Genomic DNA, 25,429 nt, shown 5'->3' with positions numbered 1-25,429 from the left:
ATGCCATCTAGAATCAAATTGATCCCCTTGAAATAAAATAAGACTATAATTCTCAGCTGCTTTAAATCCTGTCTTGGTCCCATATGTGGCCACAGCTGTGAGGGCCTCAGTATGGTTATTTTAAATCAAACAAACTATTTTTCTAAAGATAGACAATTAAAAATGTTACTAAAATTGTGGCATGCATATTTTTACAAAATGAAATTTTACTTATTTCACAGAATTTCATGGATTGAAAAGGGACCTTCCGTCCTCTATCAGATGCTTAAATCCCTTTAGAATATTTAAATGACCATCTCTCCTCTATCTGAATATACCTTGGGGATGGAGTGTACATGTAAAGGCTCTTTCATTTTTAAGGCACACAAATGACTGAAATTTTCTGCATTGAATGAGATTTGGGGAAAATCTAAGTATTTATCGATTCAGTTCTTTTTCCTTCAAGATTTGTAGTTTGTTTGTGATAAACCATTTTCCCCTTATCCCAATAAAACAAAGCAAAGCACAATCAACCTGAATGTAATTTATAAAACCAAATAGATCAGTGAGAGCCTATTAAATTTATGTAATTATTTGGGTGGGTTTTTTTTTTTTTTTTTTTGCGGGGGTGGGGGTGTTTGGTAGTAATCTAAACAGGTGATTTGTTAAGGCAGGCACACAAACAAAAGAGGATACCTGATTGTATGTTTTTCCTTTGGGGGATCCATCCTATTATTGCCTGAACTATTGATGATTTCAGCTGTTACTTTTTTTCTCCAAAGACTTAGGATCTGCTTTTTGTTTTGTTATTTGTCAGAAATACGACATTAAATACAAATTAACTTATTTTCATTTCATAAAAGCAAAATCTTTGCTATAACATTTCCTCCAAGCCCAGTGCAAATGCAAAACATTCTTTTAGTTAAAAACAAGTCAGCTGAACTAAAAATGGAATCTATTAAGAATACTGTTTTTGAACACCACAGAACTATTTATTTTAGCTTGCTGCTGACATGAGAAACAGGCAAGTGTTGGGGGAAGAAAGAGCCATTTGAGTAGATTGTGGGAGACCAAGAGTAGGTGTGGTGGAATGCAGAAGTGTGCTGTGGGGGGACATACTGCATTCTGCCTCTGACCCTTGAATTCTTCACACGCAAAACTGAGTTGGTTATATAATACCTGATAAAGAAGGTTGTGAACTGATTAGCAATGATCAAAGAAGGGCCATTTTTAGGACTCACATGCCTAATCTCGAGGTTTATTATGGATCTATAAATTGAGAAGGGTTTCAAGGAAGTTCCCAGAATTAAGGACTAACTTGTTGCTTCATGAGTTTGGGGGGTAGATATAGTACAAACATCATGGACTTTGGAGTCCGAAAGACTTGGTTTTGAATTTTGGGCGTGTCACTTGCCAGAAGAGTGACTTTCAGCAAGTTACTCATCTTTCTGAATCTACATTTCCTTATTATGAGTATCACACAAACAAAACACATGGCAATGACAGGTATTAAATAAGGGTTAATGCTTCCCCCCCTCCAATATGGCCAAACTATTGCAGATACTCCCCCTGAGAGTGACCATAATCAGGAAGGGGGTCACTATGTGGTCACTTTCAGAGACCCAAGGATTCAGACCACCAGGCAAGTTGTTAAGATTTGACATTGTAACATAGCTAGCAAGATCACCACTGCTCCTCAGGTGGGGATTGCTATTGTTCTGTGAGGAAGTAAGGCATTTCCTCTAATTTCCACTGAACACAGTATATCCTAAGACATAGAGTCCCTGTGACACCTTTGAGACAATGCTATGAATTCAATGTCTTCAATCCAATTATTGGTTCTATCAAGTGGTATTTATCCAAAATTCATATGACTTCTTTTTTTCTCAAGAGACAGAAAGTGGTTGAACTTTCTGAAGTAAGGGCATTGAAGTAGAAATAGGGACCTGAATTTGAAATGCCTGGGTCTGGTTCTTAGCTCTGTTATTTACAAGCTGGGTGACTTTGGGCAAGTCACATACCAAATTCTGGAAAATGTGCACTAGAGGCCCGGTGCACAAAATTCGTGCACAGTGTGTGTGTGTGTGTGTGTGTGTGTGTGTGTGTCCCCTCAGCCCAGCCTGCATCCTCTCCAATCTGGCACACCTTGGGGGATGGCAGCCGGACATCCCTCTCACAATCCTGGACCACTGCCTCCTAATCGCTTACCTGCCTGCCTGCCTGATCGCCCCTAACTGGCCCCTTCCTGCCAGTCTGGTTGCTCCTAACTGCTCCCCCCCCCCCGCCAGCCTGGTCACCCCTTACTGCCCCCACTGCTGGCCTGTTCACTCCCAACTTTCCCCCTCTACTGGCCTGGTTGCCCCTAACTGCCCAACCATGCTGGCCTGGTCACCCCCAACTGCCCCCCCCTGCTGGCCTGGTCACCCCGAACTGCACCCCCTCCTGCTGGCTTGGTCACCCCCAACTGCCCCCCCTCCTGCCAGCCTGGTGAGGGTTAATTTGCATATTACCTCTTTATTATATAGAATGAGAATAGTTATAATAAGTTGACATTTTCCAGAATTGTTTTGAGAATCAAAGGAGATGATAAAGTTGCTGGAAACTGGCATGTGCTATACAAATGTGATGGTTATTATGTTACTAGACTTGAGTGAATCAAGGATCACACCACCTTCGGAATCTCCAGTAAGACTGAGAGAGCCTGAATTACTGCACTTTCCATCATCACATGGTCCTCTAGGGGTCAGTGCCTGGGGAACATTGTGCTGAGTTCACAGCTGCGTGAGTCCACCATCTGGGCTTGACAGCCTCACAAGGAGACTGGTCTACCATACAGATTATACCTCTAACTCTGGCCATTCAAGAGGTAGACTGGACAATGTGGGAGGACAATGACTGAAACATTACCACCAGACAAATAGCTCAAAATGCATGTCTTTCTTATGGATTCCCATCACAGATGAGGGGTAATGCATTTATCAAATTACCTAATAATTATATCACCATGCATGTTACAGGGTGCTTTTTATATAGATCTGATGGCTATCTGCATGTAAGAACCCCTGATGTCCATAAATCTAAGTATCATCCTGATTCTTATTTAACAGACTAGAGCAGTGGTTCTCAACCTTCTGGACCTTTAAATGCAGTTCCTCATGTTGTGACCCCAACCATAAAATTATTTTCATTGCTACTTCATAACTATAATTTTGCTACGGTTATGAATCATAATGTAAACATCTGATATTCAGGATGGTCTCAGGCGACCCCTGTGAAAGGGTCGTTCAACCACCAAAGGGGTCGCGATCCACAGGTTGAGAACTGCTGGACTAGAGGCTCGGTGCACAAAGTTCGTATATGGGGCTGGGTGGGTGTCCCTCAGCCCAGCCTACACCCTCTCCAATCTGGGACCTCTCAAGGGAGTTGGACATCCCTCTCACAATCCAGGACTGCTGGCACCCAACTGCTCGCTTGCCTGCCTGCCTGCCTGATTGCCCCTAACCGCTTCTGCCTGACAGCCTGATCACCCCCTAAATGCTCCCCTGCCAGCCTGATCGATGCCTAACTGCCCCTCTGCCAGCCCGATTGCCCCTAACTGCCCTCCCCTGCTGGCCTGGTCACCCCTAACTGCCCTCCTCTGCTGGCCTGTTTGCCCCAACTGCCCTCCCCTGCAGGCCTGATCACCCACAACTGCCCTCCCCTGCTGGCCATCTTGTATCCACATGGGGGCGGCCATCTTGTGTGTTGGAGTGATGGCCAATTTGCATATTACCTCTTTATTAGATAGGATTTACTTCAAATTAGTCAAGGAGATTACCCAATGTTGCCTCAATAGTTAAGGATGAAGAAGGAATATAAGTTGAGGTATTCAAATTAGATTGGATTCCTGATCTATTTTTTCCCTCCCACTCAACATCTTAAGGTGTTATTAACAACAAACGCAGACATTGGGAAAATGAAGCTGCAGTGTGTTCAAAGGCAGCATGAGAGCACTTCTGTCTTGCTATGCACACAGATAAGCCATTAGTGGCCCATGACAATCTAGCACTTGTCCATCCAGAGGGCCAGCAGAATCTCACTTCTTTGTTGGATGTTCTTCTTTTGATTTGGGGTGATTAGGCAAAGGAGAATGCTAAATGTTAAGGGGAAAACAAGGGCAGGTTACAAAAGCAGTGCTAGTAACAGAAGTTGTGAGTATGAAAACTTAAAGAAGTACCGAAGTTTGTGCACAAGCACTTGAATGAATCACTGTACTATGTTTGAAATTCTGTCCCCCTGCATTTTGACTTTCAACATCCGTGGTTGGACATAAGGGTATGAACACACAGGAGAGCACCGCAAGAGGGGTTGCTTGTCCTCCTGTAAACTGACCTCGGTTTGTATCAGGATGAAGTAAAATCTCCTTAGCCTGACAGAACTCCAGGGCCCCCGTCTGCCTTTCCAGCATCTTCTCCGCCCTTTCTTCCAAAAGTGGCATCCACTTTGATGACAACCATGCCGGGATGATGCCAGTTCCCGGAGAAGTCCATCTGAGTGGTCAGTTGGCTTTTCCGTCCCATCACTACCTTTTGATGCTAGACTATTACTTGTTGCTGCCGCCATTACTACAATTGAGATAATAAGTTAAAACATTTTATAAGCTGTCCAGTGGGTTATGTTCTTTTCAAAATATGGAACTGAGAGAAAAATTTTCTTTTTCCTTTCTCTTGCTTTTACCACTGATCACAATGTTTTCTGCTAAATGAACATGTCACAACCACTTAGTTGTAAAATAATTTGAAGAATTCCTATTTAGAGTAATTAATTTCTGGTTTCACTATCCAAAATTGTTCTTCCCTCACCTCCATATCACTCTTTTTTTCCAAGGAAAAAAATTTCAACTATGCCAGCCTCATAATTTAAGTAAGAGTCAATATATGGAATTTATTTTTATTTCTGTATTTATTTGAGTTTGGGGAAGGAATAAACTAATCCACAGTTTATAAATAAAACATCATTGAGTCTATAATGTATAATATCAGGGTTCCAAACAGCATTTATATTACATTAGTTCCTTTATGAATTATCAATGTATCTGACTAATTTATTAGGTGAAGAAACAGAAAATAACCAAAAGACTTCGTCTGAGCCTATGCAGTACAATATTTCACTGGACTAGACACAGTTTACTATTTAAAACCGACAAGTGTTAAATGCTAGCTTTAGAAAGGTAGATTATTATATACTAGAGGCCCGGTGCATGGAATTCATGCACTGGGGGGTGGGGGTCCCTCAGCCCAGCCTGCCCCCTCTCACAGTCCGGGAGCCCTCAGTGGATGTCCTAATGATGTCCTAAGCCACAGTCTGGCAGCAGAGGCTCAGAGCAGGTGCCCCCTGTGTGTGTGTGTGTGTGTGTGTGTGTGTGTGTGTGTGTGTGTGTGTCCCTGCTGGGGGCCTGCCCCAAGCCATGCCACAGAGGTTCGGAGCAGGTGCCCCGTGTGTGTGTGTGTGTGTGTGTGTCCGCTAGGGCCTGCCCCTAGCCATGCCACAGAGGTTCGGAGCAGGTGCCCCGTGTGTGTGTGTGTGCGTGTGTGTGTGTGTGTGTCTGTTAGGGCCTGCCCCCAGCCACACCACAGAGGCTCAGAGCAGTTGCCCCTTGTGTGTGTGTGTGTGTGTGTGTGTGTGTGTCTGTTAGGGCCTGCCCCTAGCTGTGCCACAGAGGATCAGAGCAGTTGCCCCATGTGTGTGTGAGTGTGTGTGTCTGCTGGGGGCCTTCCCCCAGCCACACCGCGGAGGCTTGGAGCAGGCACCCCTCTGTGTTGATCTCTCAGTCTCCTGGCCGCGCCTGCATGTTGTTCTCTCCCTTGAGCAGTGGCCAGGGCAGGCTGGAAGCTTGGCTTCCTCCGTCACCGGCAGCAGCCCAAGCCTCCAGCTCCGTGGCTGCTTGGCTTCAGTCTTCAGTCTTCAGTCTTCATTCTTCACTTGAGCCAGAGCATTCAGTCTTCGCTCCATGCCTGCATATGCAAATTAACCGCCATCTTTGTTGGGTTAATTTGCATACTCATCTGGTTGGCTGGTGGGCGTAGCGGAGTGACACCAATTTGCATGTTTCTCTTTTCTTAGTGTAGATTATTTTCTTTTTAAAAATATTTTTATTGATTTCAGAGAGGACAGAAGAGGGAGAGAGAGAAACATCAATGATGAGAGGGAATTATTGATTGATGCCTCCTGTATGCCCCCTACTGGGGATTGAGCCTGTAACCTGGGCATGTGCCCTGACCAGGAATCAAACCATGATCTCCTGGTTCATAGGTTGATGATCAACCACTAAGCCACACCAACCAGGCCTGTGTTGTTTTATTTTTAAACAACAATGCCTTATTTCCCCATTTTCTTATTTGCTTCTAGTTGGTGGCTGAGTCTCACTGGACCAGATGGACAACTTGAGGGTCTAAGAGGCAGAAAGAAGGGCAGGGGGACAGGCATGAAGATCTGCACCGAAGACTCATTTTGCTCAGAGCCTGCCTTGCTCCTCTCCCCTTTCAAGCACACTATGCCTTCTCTCCCCCAAAAGAGTGGTCTTCCTTAGCTCATTTCTCCTAACACCCTCCACTTTTTAATATCCTCCAAAAAGCGATGGGATTTTAGTTGTTTTTATCTTTATAACAAAATATCATGCTTATTATGCTGAATACTAGAGGCCTGATGTACGAAATTCTTGCAAGAGTAGGCCTTCCTTACTCCCGGCTGCCAGCACTGGCTTCCCCGTCTGGCACCTGGGACCCGGGCTTCCCTCGAAGCCCTGGCTTTGTCCAGTCCCGTCAGGTCTAATTAGCATTTTATGCTTTTATTATTATAAATAACCTCATATTTGCATTTTTCATTCATATATTTCTAAGATTTATTTATATTATTGTAGCTATAGTTTATTTGTTGACTTCTATATAATATTCAGTTGTGTGAATCTACTTCAGGTCCCCACCCCCATACATTTTCCTGTGGATATCCATTTGTATCATTTCTACATTTTGCTCTTACAGTGAACATTCTTGTATATGTCTCTTCATGAATGTGTGCCCATTGTCTAATTTAAAAATTTGCTAAAAAGCTAAAGAGCCGCCAGAATCGGTTTGGCTTAGTGGATAGAGCGCCGGCCTATGGACTCAAGGGTCCCGGGTTTGATTCCCGTCAAGGGCATGTACCTTGGTTGCAGGCACATCCCCAGTGGGGGGCGTGCAGGAGGCAGCTGATTGATGTTTCTCTCTCATGGATGTTTCTGGCTCTCTATCCCTCTCTCTTCCTCTCTGTAAAAAATCAATAAAAAAAAAAAAGAAAAGCTAAAGAGCCTGACAGAACTGCTATCAGTCATTCCTTTGTCTCAGCAACTTCAGTCGTGTACCACTAGAGGTTTTACCTTCCAGGATACAATGTGGCACCTCTGTAGTGCCTTTGAACTTGTTGCCGTTTGCCTCCGTAGAGGTGGATTCTCTTCTTTGGTATAAATGGAGAGGTGCTGATGATGGTCAGGAATGGAGCAAATACTCTGGCTGCTGTGAGAGATGGCAGCCCTACAACAGAAGTCTGCCTGCACCACTGTCCAGCTTTGCAGCCAGGTGAGGCAGTGGGGTTGAGGAAGACACCATCCTGTGCTCGTCTGCAGGGGCCCAGCAAGGCTTAGCAGTGCCTGTGTTTCTCAGCCCCGTTCCATTGGCCTCCATCTTCATGTCAGGCCATTGGTCTTCGTTTTCAGAGTTGTACGTTTTATCTGTTCACTATATCCAAAGAGTCTTTTTAAACAATGCAAATCTGATTATGTTACTCTCTTGCTTTAAGCATTTTAAAGACCCCATAGCTTTAAAAATAACACACACACACACACACTATATATATATATATATATATATATATATATATATATATATATATATTCCTTCACGAGGCTTAAGAGGCTCTGTATTTGGTTCCTTACGGCCTAGAGGAACTATCCACATTCTCTAAGACAGTGGTTCTCAACCTGTGGGTCGCGACCCCTTTGGCGGTCAAATGACCCTTTCACAGGGGTCGCCTAAGACCATCCTGCATATCAGATATTTACATTATGATTCATAACAGTAGCAACATTACAGTTATGAAGTAGCAACGAAAATAATTTTATGGTTGGGTCACAACATGAGGAACTGTATTTAAAGGGCCAGAAAGTTGAGAACCACTGCTCTAAGATATCTTAGGAAATCTTTGGAAGTTCCCTTTCAATTCAGTTGACTGTAGTAGAAAATGGGAAGTCCCATTTCAATTTAACATCCTTAGAGTTCTATATCTTCATTCATTTTTTATTCTGTTTGGCATGGGAATTTCCGGCCTATTTTCAGGCAATTTCTAAAAGAAATTAAGTTTATATAAAATAGGTAATACATAATATGAAGTATATAATTAGCCTGATCAAGTACTTATGTGCTTTTAAAAAATTCAGTACATGCAACCTACAATGAAAATTGAAAGATAAAAAATGCAGCTTTTTGGGTGGGGTTAAAAGAAACTGGATCAAATGTTTAGGTCTAGGATAAAGGATACATGGAGATAGAATGAAAATGTACTAGGGAAGATGGCAGATGGAGCAAATCTCAGAGAAGGAGAGAGAGGCAAGTATAGCAGGCACTGGGGTGGAAGAGTTAACATAGGCTTCTCTGGGATGGGGGATTAGGTGGAGCAAGAGGTGAGGGTGTGGAGAATCTTTAATTGGATTGTGGCCACCTTTTCAGAAAGGAAACAAGTGTGGAGGGTGTGGTTGATGCTAGAAATCATATTTGCAGTGAGTCCAACTGACAAGATTCTGTGGCTTTTTCTGGTAATGTTAAGTAGCCTGGAGGTGGAAACAGAAAATAATGGAACTGAGTGCCTTGTTTAGCAGAATGTCAATCTCTCAGTTTAGGACTATTTTTTTCACAAGGAAAGAAATCTTCTTTCTTTTACTTAATCTAATGTAGTTTTGTCATTTACCAAATCATCAGAATTTCTTTTGGAAAAGTGCAAACCATGATAATGTGCAACAATTGATCACTAATTCCTTTTTCTTTCTTTCTTTTTTTAAAAGGAATTCCTTAATATAAAAATTTTCATAGAAATAAATTTACTAATTATATTTTAAGTGTTAATGCTGCCTTACATATGGAACATGCCTATTCACTTTTTATATCATTATTGTCTTACAGATAGCTTTTTCCGTATATGTTACTGTAATATTGCAATGTTATTTAAAATATTTCTTCATCTTTCAGTAGGATGATTTGAACAATATAGATCCTTTGGATAACATTATATTATATCTGGAGTGTTGCCAATGAGGTTTTATAACTTCGGAGTTATAAAATGATTGTGTGTTAAGTTCTTGGTATCGTGTTTAGTTATAGTAGGCAAAGTCTATTTCTTGTTTCAAACAGTGATATATCCAAAGATGTTAGTTGCATTTTTCATCTTTTCCCTCTTGCGCAAGCCAAAGATGGTATTTTGATCAGGTTGGCAGTTTTCCCAGCAGGAGTTGGTATTAGGTATTGACCTTTCCAATATTTTGAGTTCTGTTGACTTGTCTTCATTACTTTGTAAATGTTATCTTCTTGAATGCAATGTCATCAGTCATGCTAAGCCAATAACCAGCTGAGACAGGTAGATTGCTCCATTAAAATATGTAGGTTGGGGGTATTTAGGGCAGTGAATATTTTTCCTGATACTATAATGGTGATACATGTCATTATAAATTTGTCAAACCTCATGGAATGTTCAGTGCAAAGAGTGAACCGTAATGTGAACTATGGACTTCAGTTAATAATATTGTAAAAATATTGGCTCATCAACTGTAACAAATATAACACACTAATGCACAGTGTTAATGATAATAGGGGAAAGTCGTCTGTGTGGGGGTGGAGGGAATGAGGATATTATGGGAAATCTTTGCAATTTCTGCTCAATTTTTCTGGAAACCTAAATGGCTCTAAAAATGTTTATTAATTAAAACACTTTATAAGGTTACATAGAGGAGGTAAAGATTCATAGCTAAAAGAAACAATCAATATTATAAAGACTGCTATATCAAGTAATATAGAAAGGAACAATATGTGTTAATTTAAAATTTTATAGGTTACAAGTAAAGCATTGTAATGACCTGGTTACACATGCACTTCAAGCAACATATCCATGCTGGCTTAATTATGCATATAAAAGTGCATGTGTAACCAGGCCCAGTGCATGAAATTCGTGCACTGGTAGGGTCCCTAGCAGCTGCTGGCTGCTGTCGAGGTACTCCCTCCCTTACTCCAGCCAGTCCCACCCCCTGGTCGAACTCCCAGACAACTCTTGGTCGAGGGGACACTTTGCATACTACGCTTTTATTATATAGGATACTATTACTTGTATACAGGTAGGCATAAATGAACATGGGGACTGCTGCACTGGTTTTGAGCCATGCTTACTACTTGTATTTCTGGCAATGCATCAGTTATATTCTGTGGGAAGATATGGCTGTCATCAGCTTCTGAGATTCAAAATTCCTCCAAAGTTGCCTTATTTTCCTTTATGTAATTATTTGCCGTTTAGTATAGATCTTCTTGAGACTATATCTGATTATTTTCTGAATAGGTAACATGCTCCAAATATTTACAATTACTAGTCAGAATTTCATACTTAAAACTATCTCTTTACATTATTCCAAAGGGTAATCCATTGCTCTAGAATTCTGGTAAATGAGCTTATTCTCGCTTTGTTTGAGTCCTTCCTAATTTTGAAAATTAAAAACACCTACCTTAATTCATATTTTTTCCAACGATCACAGCATTGTAAGTTATTTTCTTATTTATTGGAAAGAGAACCTTGATATCACATGTTATTCTAAGGAAGAGTATGAGGCCCCCTAAATCATGTGAGTTCAGGAATTCCAATAAAGTGTGTTTCCTTCCAGTACCTTGTTAATTAACTGTTAGTTTCCTGAGATTTCACTGTTCAATACTTAATTCTTTAACATAATTGTGTGACCACTGTTACAATTTGATTACCCAGGGAGAGGCATATAGAGTAAAGAGATTGGAAAAGGAGAAAATCAACTTTCTGAAACTTCGCATCTGTGCCTAGAAGAGCTAGAAACCTGTGAGTGGTTTCCATCAGCAGATGCTCAAGAACATGAGATGATCATCTCTTATAACCAGTCACCAGAAATGTTGGCTTTAACAGCATGTTGGCCCAGCACTTGGCAGCTAGGTTATGGCAGTTAGGGTACGGTGACTCCAGATACACTTGCTGAGTTTTAATTCATTGCTTGGTAAGGCAACTGACTTTGAAGTATTTTCTCTGAGGTTGGAATATTTGCCCTAAAATGATACCATTCTGGAAGGTAGCATTTTATGATGCCAAGAACATAAACAGGAGAGAAAGATAGATCTGAATTCAAATTCTGGACCTGCCAGTAAAATCTCTGTGACTTCAGACAAATGTCTTATTTTCTCTTATTTTCTATTCTGGAAAAAGAGAGAATCCACTCATAGGATTATCTGGAGTTATGAGGCAATAAAATCACAGTATGAGTTCAGTGCCTGATACAGTGTTGGCACCCAAGACATGGTAATGATTATTGTGGCCTCACATGAAGTTTATCTGCCATTTTTCTGTGCTTTTAGGATCTTCTTATAATTTGTCCTCAGAGGCTAATTCACTGGTAGCAAAAGTCGAGTTTCATAAACTAATACAGACTTTGCTATTCAGTCTTTCAGATCATTTAGAATCTTGGAATAATAAAATGGGAAAAACTTGGAGAGAACCTATTTCCAAAGCTTTATAATTCATACCCCAAAATATCTGACACCAGAGGGTTTGATATGACTATCTGAATCCCCGCAGTCCCTGGAGAGCTTCCATGGCTCTCCAGGCTTCCTTTACAATCTCTCTCTGGTTTATTGTACCCAAAGTGGTCCCACATAGAAGAGACCTCTGTGCAGGCTGTCAGTGCAGGGAAGTTTGGGGAAGCCGCTTAGAGCAGGGCAGAAAGTTAAGGCACCTGGGGGGACTAGCCTTCCAGCCCTGAGCAGCTCTGGGCAAAAAGGCCAGGTGGATGTAGCTCTTGGCAGGCAGGCCAGGTGTGTGTGGTGGGGCCCTTAACAGGCACTTCCGGGGCCTTGAGTCTTCCGGGTCCAGGCTGCTGGGATGGAGCAGCTCTCGGCAGAGTGACCAGTTGCGTGTGGGGAAGCCCTGCTGTTTCTGCTTGTTCCTCCCCCTCTCCCCCCAAGGCAAGAGGCTCCAGGCAATGCAGGTAAGCCAAAGATTCTCAACTGAGCTCTCATCTGCCCCGGGTGGAGGGAACATAAACAATGGTGTTTATGGCTCGGCTCCTCTGTCCCAGGAAGTTCTGGCAGGTCCTGCAGGGCTCGCCCAGCTTTCCAGCCTCCTCTATTGGTCTGGTTCTCGTATTTGTTGTCAGGTTTCATTCAGTGCTTGGTGGTCTCACAGGAGTAATTGCTGCCTGTATACCTGTGCATTTGATTTTGCTCACAGAAGGGGTGAGTTCAGCGTCCTCCTATGCTGTCGCCATCTTGGACCTCTCCCTGTACTCCCAACTTTTAAGTCTGTTTTCTCAATGAATTCTTCTTATTCTGATGTTGAGGAGTTGAGAGAGAAGTAGTGGATTAAAAGGATGACCTGCTGCTCTTCCATATTGCCAGCACTATTTTAATAAACATTCATGTATGATTAAAAAAAAAAAAACTCGCAACAAGCTTTATTTTCTTACCAATATATGACAAAATTATATTTAAGTTGGGTTTTTAAAGTGCCTTTAGAAATGTAAAATTTTTAAAAAGTCACTGGCTTGTAAGGTACTATTTTTGGCCATCTGGTACAATTCATCTATCTTTTCTAACACGTTCCTTGTAAGCAGTTTTTCAATCTCGGCCTGGATATTGCAATGTCAAGGAATGTACTACGTTTTGAGGTAGCCCCATATTAGGAGAACTCTTAATGTCAAAGTTTTCTTTCCTATATGAAGCTAAAAGCTATCTGTTGTATCTTACAGTCATTAGTCTTGGTCTACACGAGATTTGTGGAACAAGTTTAATCTCTTCCACATGACAGGCTTTCAAATATTTGAAGCCACCTCATGAACAAAAAGCTATAATGCAAAGCTCAAAAGAAACACTGTAATTGTGGTACGTAGATAGTACTTCTTGAGAGGCATTGAACTGGGTAGAGATAAAGTCAGTTTAAGGAGTCAAGAGTTTATGACAATTAAGATGGACTGAGATGAGTGGATAAAATCTAAACGGGGATTAAGAGGTGAATTTTCCAAGTGGAGTCAACTTTGGAAGCAAAGACACAAAGAAAAGCACAGAACATGTCTCAGAAACAGCGCAGTTTGGCTGGCGCATAGGAGAAGGGTAAACTCTAAGAAAGGAAGATGGGGAAGGCATTATGAGAAGACTTGCATGCAAATTATTGAAGGTTTCAGAAGTAGGAGGTGTCATGTTCGGATCACAGCTTTGGGAAAGTTAATTGAGCACAAAACAGGACTGATGGAAATGTGGAAAACTAGGAGGTGAGATCAATTAGTATTTTCTTACAAAAGTGTAGTCAGGAGCAATGAGGGCCTGAATATGTGACAGAGTTTGGAATAGAAAGGAGGTGGATGTCGTTTAGAATGAAGTATATAACTTGGAAGTAAATTTAATGGGATGGGCTAAGAAGGAAAGGAAGCAATGGAAAGGAAGGAACAAAAGATGACTCTGAGGTTTCATTTTATAGCTCTAGAGAATGGTGTGCCCCAACGGGAATCAAACCGTGACCTCCTGGTTCATAGGTCAATGCTCAACCACTGAGCCACACCAGCCAGGCCTGGCTAACTACTCTTGCCCTGAGTCCTTCACTGCCTTGATTCAATTTCAGCTCTCAGGTTGTTTTAGAATGGAAAAAAATTCCTCAGGATTCTTGAAGCTCGGTACTGGCTCCTGTGAACATTCTAAGACATAACCATATTTTCTAATGCTAAACATTTATATCAAATTCTGTAAGCAATAAAGCAAAATAATAGTTTGGTTTTCTAAAATCCAGTAGAGATATTTGCTTGTGTTATGAAAATGCACATTAACTTTAAATTTTAAATAAAAGAATTACTAATGATATGTGATAAACTATAAACTCTTTCTAATCTAGTTTCTTGGTTTTCCCCCTTGACATAAAAGAGATTAGAAGTTCACCGTGTAAAACAGAATAAATTGGAATATGAACATATAAAAAAATTTAAAAATTATAAAAACCATAGATTCTTGGTGACTTATGTCAATAAATAAAGCAGAACTTTGTTAGGAATTAATCAATGCTTGTTTGCTTTTTGATGTTAGAAAATTAAAATATCAGTTAATGTTTTTGAATACTTTATGAAGCTCTGTGGTGCTAGTATTCTGATATTTTGAGTTGGCACCACAATTTAAATTAGATGATTTTTTTTATTATAATGTTTTTCAAACTTTAATGTACAGAGGAATCACTTGGGAATCTAGTTACACAGATTCTAATTCTATGGGTCTGCAGTTAGGCCTGAGATTCTAATAAACTCTCTGGTAAGATGCATGGATCACACTTTGAGCAGTAAGGATTTAGGGACAATTAGGGTAATCTTATTTAGGTTACTCATTTTTATTATCATTTTATTAAATTAAGTTTTTTTTTATTATTTAACAACTAGTGCTATATTTCCTTGTGGAAAAGAATTTAAATATTTTATTGCAACCAAATTATTTTAATCTATAATGCCTCATTATTAAGTATAACTTTTCAGTTATATAACTTACTTCATTCTTTTTTCATGAGTTGCAACACAATGTAATAAGTAATCTCAAGTAAGAGAGTCATCTTTGTGAGTTGATTTCATCAATGTTTCAGACAAAAACAAGTTTAATTTTTTAGCTAAAAACAAAAATGGCATTGTTATTCTGGTTGAGATGATGAAGACCTGGCATAACACTTGAGTGGGCAGAGCTATTAAGTTTTTACATGTTAAATCCCTTTGATGGGATATCAGTGGGAATGATTAATTAAGAAAAAAATTAAAAGCAATCAAAATTGAAGATAAGGATATGCAGTTGTATTTGCAAGTGTTACGGTTGAGCAGAAATATTATTTCTTGACATTATTTGTCTGGTACAAAGTTAAGGACTATTTATAGTTGGGGAAATGTCATAGTATTGTTTGTATCATGCTTAAAGAGTGGAGTCTAATCTTGGTGGCATACTTATTAGATTTTTTTTTCCTCTGCCAATGCAGTAAAACCCAAATCAGAGGTCTCTTAGTGGAGTTAGCCATTCACAGTAGATTGCAAAACAGGGATACAGGGTCACTTGAAAAAAAGCCCTATGCTATAAATTCTTGGATATGAGAAGAAAGATTTTAAGCTTATTTTATGCATTATACTAGTAGATCTGCAAACTTATCAAATCCGCATAACTTTTATCTTCTCTTTACAGTTATTTTGGCCTGATAGAAGACATATTGGGCTACAAGACATTAGTGATTAGAGCAAGGAGGCAGGAAATGTTACTGAAATGAACACCTGCTGGGGGCAGGGGTAGAAAGCCCTGAGTGGAGCAGTAATATCTGTGGTCAGCAAGGACAGAGATGTCAGAGTCAAAAGGATATACACAAACAAATAAGCTATTTTGTAAACAACATTGGGGAGGAGGGCATATGGTGAACACTAGTGAATGTAGTGTATTTGCTCACATTTGTAATGCATTAAAACTGTAGATACATACATTCTCCAGCTCAGTCATTCTGACATCCCAGAATAACTTCTCAGAATTACCCCAGTTGAAGAGGACATGGGCTAGTTCATCTTCTAAGACTGATATGAAGTACACATGCCGTGATTTTTTAAAAAGAAAGCATCATTTTTTTATACTGATACTTAACCTTTTTTTTTTTTTACTATTTATTTGGGTAGATCCTAATATCTATATTATATTATTTTTCTTCAACCCAAAATAATTTCCTCTGTCACTTATTGTAGTGCAGGCATGCTAGTTTCAAATTCTCTCAGCTTTTGATTGTCTAGAAGTATCTATTTCATTTCCATTTTTGTAAGTATTTTGGTTGAATATAGAATTTTAGCTTGACACATTTTCTTGCTCACAATGCTTCTTGTTAAAAATTGGTAATTATTCTTATCTTTGATCTCCTCTATGCAATGTCTAGTTTTTGCTTGCTTTTAAAACTGTCTTTATCACTGGATTTCAACAATTTAATCACAATGCTTCTTCTTGTGAGTTTCTTTGTGTTATTTTGCTTAGAGTTTGGTGAATTTATTGTATCTGAGTTTTTAGTTTTCATCAAATTTGGAAAATTTTTATTTTTAGCAATTTGTTGAGATATTTTTCTGTTTTCCTCTTTATGTATCTCCAATTACATGTAGACCATTTGATATTATCATACAGATCATTGAGAGTCTTATTTTTATTCCATGGGAATTGTTCCTAGCATTTTATTGCTCTGTGCTTCAATAGATTTGATAGTTTATAAGATTATTATTTTGAAATTTGCTTATTTTTTTTCTGCAGTCTTGGATGTACCCATCTACTAAATTTATTTCAGAATTGTGTTTTCCAGTTCTTGAAATTCAATAATAGTTTTATTCCCCTCATTATGTTTAGATATTTCTTTAAAATCTTGAGTATATTTGTGACAGTTCTTTTAAAATTCTTGGTTACTAAGTCCATCATCTCTGTCATTTATGGGTCTGCTTCTATTGACTGATTTGACTTCAGGCTATGAGTTAAAATTTGCTGCTGCTTTCCCTAGCTGGTTTGGCTCAGTGGATAGAGCGTTGGCTTGAGTACTAAAGGGTCCCAGGTTTGATTCTGGCCAAGGGCACAGGCCTGGGTTGTGGGGTTGACCTCCCCTCCCAGTAGGGAACATGCAGGAGGCAGCCAATCACTGATTCTCTCTCATCATTGCTGTTTCTATCTCTCTATTTCTCTCCCTTCCTCTATGAAATCAATGAAAAAAATTTTTTTTAAAAAGAATACGGTTCCTTAAATGTTAAAAAAAAATCTGCTGCTGCTTCGTGTGTCTTGAATGTTATTTTTCTTTAACAGTTGTCTTGTTTTGGCAGGTAATTAATTTACTTGCAGTACAACTTAATCCTTTAGACAGACCTTTATTCTAGGACTATTTCTAATGCATGACCCTTCTCTACTGAACAGTTCTAGTAAATGCTCTAGGTATTCAACAAACTCTCTCCATTTGGCTGGTGGAAATTCAACTATCTCCCTTATCTGCATGATCACTGGGAATTGTTTAGTTCCCCGAGTGTTTGGCTTTGCAGAGTTTTATCCTGCATATAGTACAGTTTTATATTCAAACAAGGACAAGAGAAGAACCCTATTTAGATTTCTGGAGCTTTTTTCACACAGCTCCCTTCTCTCTGATAGTCTTCTGTTCTAAGTACAACTCCTTGCATCTCCCTGTGCTCAGCTTGTTTCTTTCTCCTCCCAGAAATGGTCTGTAAACTTTAATGGCAGAGGCAATGGTAGAGTCACTACATTTGTTTCCCTTCTCTTAGGGATCACAGCTTTACACTGCTTTCCAATGTTTGAAAACAGGTGGGGTTCTCCCCGAAATATTTTGTCCAGTTGTCTAGTTGTTTATCATGGGAAGGCAAGTCGCACTGCTGAAAGAACAAGTCTAGAACAGAGTTTTTCTCCAGCCATTTTAGCTTTTTAACAATTCTTCAACAACAACAACAACAAAATCAAGGTAATACTTGCCTTAAGGCCTTTGCAATTGTACTTAGAAGTCTTCTCTTTAGTCTCTACAAGCCTTCTTCTCATTCTTTACCAACCAAAATAAGCCTTTCTTTTAAAAAAATATTTTTATTGATTTCAGAGAGGAAGGGAGAGGGAGATAGAAACATCAGTGATGAGAGATAGTCATTGAAAGGCTGCCTCCTGCACGCCCCCTATTGGGGATTGAGCCTGCAACCTGGGCATGTGTCTTTAGCCAGAATCAAACCTGGGACCCTTCAGTCTGTAGGTCGACACTCTATCCACTGAACCAAACCGGTTGGGCCAAAGTAAGCCTTTCTTGACTACATTATTTAAGGTCACTATTTATCATATTAGTTCTTTTTTCCTTCCTTTTATAGAATTTATCACAGTCTGTAATTATCTTTTCTATATATAAACACACACACATATAAAATGGCTCCCCTCCCCTTGCTATGGAAGTTTTCTAAAGAGAGAAACCTGTTGATTGTACTCCCATATTCCTTGACTTCCTGAATGGATACCTGGCACATAGGAGGGAGCCAGCAAACATTTCCTGAATGTAAGTTTTAATAAAGGTAGTATCTAGCCATATACTCTGAATTATAAGGTAAAGAGGTGCTAAATAACACAGTACCAACGGTCTACACACTAGAGTAGGTTATGCTTATATCTTTCCATATAATCTTTTTCTTCATGTATTGAATCCATGATGTTCACAGGGAAAAAAAAACAAAACTTCAAATTCCAGATATTTAGCTATGTTTGGTATTGGTCTCTACTTCATATGTTATCTAAATATACTCTATCCTTATTAGTTGCATTATACATATTGTCTGTGACAATTCATTTGAAATAGAGATGGATAAATATTTTCTCAACATGAACCTGAAATACGTTGGTTTGGTTGTGTCTTAGTTTGGGCTGCTATAACAGAAATATCATAGACTAGGTGGCTTTAACAACAAATTTTACTTTATATGGTTCTGGGGTCTAGGAAGCCCAAGATCAAGGTGAAAGCACCAGCAGATCTGATGTCTTGTGAGGACACTCTCCCTCTCCCTCGTTTGTAGAGAGCCGTATTCTCATTTTCTTGCAGTATCTTCACATGGGGCAGATGATCTTTCTCATGTCTTTTCTTGTAGGGACATTAATCCTATTAATGAGGGCTCTATCCTCATGACTTAATTACTTTCCAAAGATGCCACCTCAAATATTACTACATTAGGAATTAGATTTTTTTTTTGGGGGGGGGCACAAGCATTCAGTCCATAGCTGGTGGAGAATATAATAGTTTGTATAATGGTGTGCATAAATATTATGTGCCAGTTTTAAATTTGATTGTCATTGAAGGGGCTGGCCTGCTTTAGGATGAAATAACTATGTTTATGTTAATGATTTTAATTCTGAAGAGATAGAAAAATAGCTGACCTAAATAGTTATGCAGTACTTAGTTTTACATTCTCTTAGGTACATTTTTTTTTTTTTTTTTTTACTAATCATCCACTTCACTAAAATGTAGGTCTGCATTTTTCTGCGTTAAAAAAAAAAAGCCTGTCTATTCTCTTAGTATTATTGGTTTATGTGGTGGAATTCTAACTCTTTCCCCAGTTAGGGTTTGGTATTTGGGAGCATGGAAAACTTTGCGACAGCTTTTGGGCCCATGCTTAGTGACAGGAATCCTCTTGAGATCTGTAGAATAGCTTTTGTTGGTTTGATTTTTTGTCTCCAACTTTGTCATTAGGATTATGTTTATGGACTATTTTTCTTCATCAGATATTGTTAACTTTTAGTATTTCATTTAGAATCATGAGTACATTTTAATACAAACCGAGACATTTATTTAATTTTAAAAGTTACTCCTCAGAAATGGTATCACTTTAAGTATAAACACTGAAATTTATCTGTGCTATAATTCAGTGTAAAACTACAAACTTAAACATCAACTCAATTTACATAGTCAGGTGAATAAATAATATAATTTATAATATATGCAATTTTTAAGATATTTTTCAAAATATTCTGGGGAGCATAATACCTAAATGATAATAATCCAGCATAAATATTTAAAGGTTAAAAAGGATCCTCGTGATGTGGTGAGGCCGTTTATTTTTATTTTTTTGTTTTGTTTTGTTTATTTTTTATTGTTTTATTGCTTAAAGTATTACAAAGGGTATTACATATGTGTCCTTTGTTTAAATATACTTTGCTTATAATTTTTCAGATGTGAAAGAGAAGGATCCCTTTTATATCCTCAAAACGTTCTGAACTTTATGACTTTTAGGCTCTTATATGAATAAAGCCAAGGTGGTGATGGGTGCCACTAGTAGCTTTTATCTCTTATCTATCTATCATCTATCTATCTATCTATCTATCTATCTATCTATCTATCATCTATCTATATTTATTTTTGCCACTAGAAGCTTTTAGGTAGAGGTGGGAGTGGCTTTCAAGATCTCATGTAATAGTGGTCCAAGAGTAACTTGTGTCTGTCTCTAATTTACATGGCCTCACTTAGCTGTTGTCATTTTCAGAGCACTTGCTCTTAAGGACACTTTCCCCAGAGTCCTAAAATATCTGATGATAAATTAGAAGCCTCATCCCCACAGATAAGTGCTGAAAATAAATTTTCTGACCTAAATATGGTGTCTAATGTTGTAGCCATTTTGCTTACTAAAGATACCATGGGTCCCTGTCAGTCCCCTCCCCACTTCCACTCCTCGCTTGACTTACCTGATGGAGTAAGATTAAGCTTTTTTTTTAAAAAAAAAAATTTTTTTCTTTCCTTTTAGATTGTTTGGACTGGGTCTCTCTCTCCCTCCCCCCCCCCCCCGCTTTTTCTTGCCAAAAAAGAGAAATTATACTTAATATCTTTTTGAGGGAAACATAAAATTTATAAGATTGAAAAGAAAGGAATAATACATAGGAATATAATACCCATCATCCCCTGTAGGTATCTGTGCCTTTCTTCATAGCTGCCTTTGATGAATATTTGTTGAATAGATGAGTGGCTTAGTGAACAAATCAACATATGAACATATTTTAGAAATTTTTATACAAAGAAGATATGTTTTCAGATTGCCAAATCACCAAAACCTAGCAGAATTGGATACCTAAATCTATTCTCTCAGTAGGGTATGACCAGTAAATATTTCACAAATAATGAAAACTGCCTTTTATGACTAAAGCAGTTCACCAATACCCATCACTATTGGCTCCACTTTGTGATCGGTAGTCGCGTAAGGACGTAGGATGCCTCTGCTGAGAGACCCCATGCATCTATATACCTAACGTTGTAGCATTTGTCATTTTATTCTGTAACTTGTGAATTAAAGAAGATCAATCTGTTGTGAACATATTGCAAATAGTTTAACATTTTTATGTTGAAATTGCTGATAATAAGGCAATTGTTCATAAGCATCACCATATTGTCTGACCTTTTTAGAAGTTGTCTTACTTCAGACACCCATTTTCTTGCAAAGTTTCAAATTTCCCATTTGCTTTTTTTTTTTTACTTGATTTCTTCTCTCCCCCATCCTCCCCCTCCATGAGTTTAAGATGCTTTTCTCAGAGGGAAAAGTATATCAATAAGTTCCTTAGCACTGCTAAAATTATCAGTGAACATCTTGTCAGACAGGGATGTGTGAATCTGTTTTGTAAGCCTCTATCCAAGGCCAGGTTTGTTGATGAAAGGAAACACTTTCTCATTTTTAAACCTGATTCCCGCCCTGTGTAGAACACATTAGTATAATGCAGAGGCTGTGGGAGAAGTCAACATTTTAATTTTCTAGCTTTCTTATTTGTCCATGGTTTTCCCTAAACGTGAAGTTTAAAACAATGGATCCCACTAGTTGCTCTTAATATTCACTGAATGCTTTCAGCAATCCTTTATTTCTTTTAGTTCAGGCAGAATTATACCTTAGTTCTAGAAATCTGTGAGGGAGGAGTGGCACTTTCTTTGTTTTGTTCTTTAATGTCCTTCGATCTAGGTCCAGCATGCATCGGCTGCTACAGCTATTCCAGAATAATTTACTTACCCACTAATGCCATCTCTGAAAGAGGAAATAAACCAGGTTTGTATAAATGTAGGATTCTAATGTGGCCACTGACATTAAGTTGCTAATGCGACCCTCTCATTAGCTTTTACTTTCAATTAGGTGTTCTCAAACAATTAGCTTTTGTGCTACATAATCTTATTTATAGCTTATACATTCCCTGATGAGAGAAGAAATTACTTCTGGGAAAGCTGAGTCTCAAACTTTTAATTTAGGTCCTAAATTCAGATACATTACCTCAGTTGGACTTTCTTCGTGTGGAATTACTAAGCTTAATTCTCTTGATCTTATGATTACCTAGGCATCATGAGCCTCTTAGAAAGAGAACTACTAAAACCCACGGGTGCTTAGAGAACACAGGGAAATAAATGCAGCAGAGGCTGCTCTTTGCAAATGGCATTAAAAGTTTTCAGATTTTTCAAAGCATTTTCAGGGGAAAAAATCCTCACATCTTATTAATATTACTTAAAGCCATTTATACATAGGTTCCTATTCTTATGTGCCGATTTGTCAGAAGTTTTCCTTGTTGCTTCTTTGACTTGATTTCCTACCACAAACCTGAGACTCTGAAGTCACTTTAAATGATGGTCCTGATAGTTTTCAAAACCTGTAATAACATTTATTGTAGCTACAGTCACATGCTACCTTCCGGGGTGCCGAATCAAATTCTCTCCTAATAAGATGTGGTCATTGCCTGCAAAGTGGTTGCTATAAATGTCAAGTCATACAGTAGACATTAAATATGTATTTATCCATTTGCTCAAGAAATCTGTACTGGGCACCTAATATTTTCTAGATTCTGGAGAGTCAACATGTAAGAATAGACGAAGTCCTGCCATTTTATTGTATGTGGAGGACTGGGGTGGGAAAGGACAGATAGTAACAAGGAAACAAATAAAGAAGATAATTCCAGATTATAATAAGTGCCGTGTAAAGGTGTCATTTCTTCTAGGACCTGAAGGATGGGAAGGAGCTAATGATGGCAGAGCATCCTAGTCAGAGAGAAGAGTAAGTGCAAAGGCCCAAGGCAGGAACAAGCTTGACCCTTTGAGGAACTCAAAGTTCCATGTGGCTGGAATATAGCGAATGAATGAGAGAGGTATCGGAGATAAGGTTGGTTTGAAAGCAAGAGTCATGTCATGGAGTCCAGATTGGATTTTATTTTCAAGGCAGCAGAAAGTCACGATGCATTTTAAGAAGGATGGTATCTCATTAAACTTTTAAAAAAGGATGGCTCTAGCTGCTGTATGGAAAGGAGATTCTAAAGGTAAGTGTAGAAAGAGGGAAAAACATTAGGAGCCTATTTCAGTGTGCTAGTATCTTAGTGTTCAGGACTAGAACGGGGTCGATATGATGGAGAGCAATAGATAGATTTAAGATATATTTGATATATTTTGATGGTGGATTGGCATTAGGGGATAAGGGAAACAGAAGTGAAAGATGATTTATTGATTTTTGGCTTGAAGTGTCATTTGCTGAAAAATAGGGAATAATGGAAATATATAAACCGAAAGATCATAAGTAAAGAGGAAGCAAACTTGTAACAAGTCAGGAGGTCGTGATGGTTAAATTTTCTTTATGTGTTTCTTATATCATACTGAACAAATATAATTGTGTGCAAAATCCTGTTAAGTGCCATATGCAAGAATAGAACAGATATAATTTTGAATCAGTCAATTACTTTGTATTAAGGGATTATTATGTTCTGCACACTCTGCAAAATCCATCATAGTACTCATTCTTGCTCTCCGGGCAGAAAAATTGACATGCCACAAGCAATTAAAATATGATGTGATGATGCTGTAATGGAGGCATATGTCGAAAACCATGGGAACAGAGAGGGAAATATAGTCACCCCTGAAGGCAGGGCAAAGGCACCTGGAAACACTCATCATTCTAGCATTCTTAATAGGAGGGGCTGAAGTTTGCAGGATGAGTGGGGACAGGGCAGGGGACCCAGTGACCTTGTCCTGATAACTGTGTTTGAGAGGGAGGCTGAGGATGAGTGCATGGAGCCCAAGTTCTCATGACTGTCACTGCCTCAAAAGCAATATCTGTGTCGGCATTTTAAAGTGAGAGAGGAACTTTGCCAAGTAGAAGTGGGACAAAAGCGTTCTACATCGGGTACAAACATAATGTCCAGATACAAAGGGAAAGAATGGCAAGAGATGAAGGTGGAGAAGTAGCCTGGAAACAGCTTGTGAAAGCCTTGGGTGCCGAACTTAGGAATCTGACTCTTGCCCTTAAGGAGCTTTGCATCTAGAAAAAGAGTTGTACCACCCACTGCGTGCTGATGGACCTACCCGCCTTACATTTGACATAATTGAGAGCATAATAAATTCTCAGTGAAGCCTTGATGATTAAGAGACAGATGTCTTGCCCTCACCGGTTTGGCTGAGTGGATAGAGCGTCGGCCTGCAGACTCAAGGGTCCCAGGTTCGATTCCAGTCAAGGGCATGTACCTTGGTTGTGGGCACATCCCCAGTGTGGAGTGTGCAGGAGGCAGCTGATCGATGTTTCTCTCTCTCTCATCGATGTTTCTAACTCTCTATCCCTCTCCCTTCCTCTCTGTGAAAAACCAATAAAATATATATTAAAAATAAGAGAGAGAGACAGATGTCTTTGCTGTGTTGTTATGTTACCAGGGCTGGGACTTGCGTTTCCCATGATTCAGGAGGAAAGCACCAGCAACCTGCTAAGAGCCAGGAGGGAATGATGTGGGCCCGACTGTTGAGAGGCTTCAACGTTAACTGTTAGGATTGTTTCTTTTCTCAAGTTCTATTTTTTTTCTTTATAGTCTTTATACTCTCCACCTTCTTTTCATCTTTATAGCTATTATCTTCCACTTTATGTCTTGGATTTCTCTTACTATTGAAGTGGCTTCCAAGTGCATGACAAGTCTGCCAGCTGCCGGAAACCACTTGGTCAATAAAGTGCTTGAGAGAGAGAGTTTGGCCTGAGGGACCAGATTTGAATTTTGACTCTGTCATGTATTAGCTCTGTAACTTGTGCAAGTTCTTAAACTCTTTAAATCTAGATTTTTCCCTTTTAACTTGTAAGCTGAAGATAATACTAATGCTTATCTCATAGGGTTGTTTTAAAGGACAAATGAGATGATGTATATGAACTTAGTACAGTGCCCGAAATACAATTGTAAGTTCTTAACACTTGGTAGCTATACCTCAGCAGTTGAAAACAACTCTTCTGTAGTTATTCTATAAATGCCGGCTGCTATATCATTAATACTCAACAGGATTAACAGAACCAACAATGACACACCTTAAGTAAATCATGTAACTTAGGTTTCCAATGGCCATACCACCACAGAAGCAAGGATAGAGTCATGTGCAAACAATTTCGTTTGTCTGGATCTACTTCCTTTTGCCTATGGAAACAACATACTTCACCCATTCTTCCTACATGGCGCAAGAGAACACAAAGATAGCTCTTGTGTCCTGAAGAACCGGCCCTTTTGGTCACGGCTTCGTTGCCTGCACCTCCACTGGCTCCGTGTGGCCATAGCTCCTTTTGCTGATTCCCCTGTGGCTGCTGCCATCACTGCTCCGGATGTGTAGACCTTGTTATAGTCCCCCAGGTAGATCTGAGAGGGTCCCACTCCTGGCTTATTCC

General features: G+C 39.2%; 1 long non-coding RNA gene across 1 annotated transcript in view; it reads left to right on the top strand.

Annotated features, from left to right (window-relative positions):
- LOC308533395 overlaps positions 1-25,429 on the top strand; it is a 496,213-nt gene that overhangs the window by 30,267 nt on the left and 440,517 nt on the right. The window lies entirely within an intron of this gene.

This window comes from Myotis nattereri (genome assembly GCF_964212035.1).
Source record: "Myotis nattereri genome assembly, chromosome: 17".
NCBI lineage: Eukaryota > Metazoa > Chordata > Mammalia > Chiroptera > Vespertilionidae > Myotis > Myotis nattereri.
This window is presented reverse-complemented; position numbering and strand designations above follow the sequence as displayed.